The following is a 1,495-nucleotide window of genomic DNA, read 5'->3' as shown; positions in this document are numbered from 1 at the left end:
TCTATTGAATTTGTGTAGGTGGTAACGGCATTGGGGTGACAGAGATAGATGTGCCATGATTACGGCCAGCACCACTTAGGGATCTCTCATTTTCCACGGCTAAGGAATGGAGCTCCTGACCGTTTAAATGAATGGAGTGTTTACTGTAATGCACAAGGGTAAAAAAAACCCACCAGAATGGATGGAACACCTGGCCTGTTGTGAATGGCTTTCTCAAATCAAAGTGGAGCACTGCCAAGATTCTAAGCATTAGAGCTGGCAGGCAGGTCTCTCTATCTTTCTCTCTCTCCTGACTGTCTCTTCTTCCTGCTGTCGCTCCAACTCCTCCGTTTTTCTCTCTCTCTCTCATGCTATCTTTCCTCCTCTGTCTTTGTGAGGCCAGTCTGACATCAGGCCTTTTGTTTTGTTGTAGTTCCGTCAGGTGTGGTCAGAGTGAATTGAAAGTGCCCATGAATGGATGGATGGATGGATGGATGGATGAAGAAGGAGGAGAAACCCTTGGCAGTCACTCTTCATGTTTGCTTAAACCGCGTTTGATGAGAGTGCTTCTAAAAACCAATTAGGACGTCATTAGGGATGGCAACAGTGCAGGACTCAAAGTGACAGCTCTTGCATCTTTGAAGCAACCCCCAACATTACATTAAGAGTCAGGACTCCATCACAGTAATCAGTAGTTCTTCCACAAATGCACACTGCAAAAGCACTGTGCTCAGACTGATGGATGTATACAAACATTGGCACACACACACACACACACACAAAACGAACCCACATTTGTACACACAAATACACATAGTCACAGGGACACACACACACACACACACACACACACACCCCCACACACCCACACACACACACACACACACACACACACACACACACACACACACACACACACACACACACACACACACACACACACACACATGCATATAAGCCAAACATAGACGAAAAGAATGCTGAGACCCAAACAATTTGAATTCCCTACACTTTGCGTGCATGCGGGCACTTTTCCTCTCGTTTTGAAAACATGTTTCACAAGCCAGACATGTTTATTTTTCCTCCAAGCTCTTTGCCTCTCTAAATCCTGCTCTTAGAAACATTTGGACGCAGTCACTAATAAGAGCTCATATTTCCGTGCGTAAGCACATTCATCCAGGCGGCCGTGGCGAACTAGCAGGCGGCCTCTTGGCTCAGCACGACTGCGTGTGGAGATATTACAGAGACGGGGCAGGAGTACTCTCTGAAACCATCCCCCTAGTGGCCAGTATGGGCTATGACCACTACAGGAAGATGGACTGTAGGTTTATCATTGGTGTATGTTGTTTGTGAAGCGGCAGTTTGTAACAGTCACCTCAGTTACTTAGTTAAAGGATTTGATTATGTTAATCTGATAAAGGCTAAATTTTACAATGTCTCTTCAATTTAGCAAGGTCATAGATTCACTTGTGTGGTAGTTAGCTACACAAGCAAATAATTGTATTGTATTGTGTTA

This window comes from Alosa alosa, chromosome 12 (assembly GCF_017589495.1).
Source record: "Alosa alosa isolate M-15738 ecotype Scorff River chromosome 12, AALO_Geno_1.1, whole genome shotgun sequence".
Taxonomy (NCBI): Eukaryota; Metazoa; Chordata; class Actinopteri; order Clupeiformes; family Clupeidae; genus Alosa; species Alosa alosa.
This window is presented reverse-complemented; position numbering follows the sequence as displayed.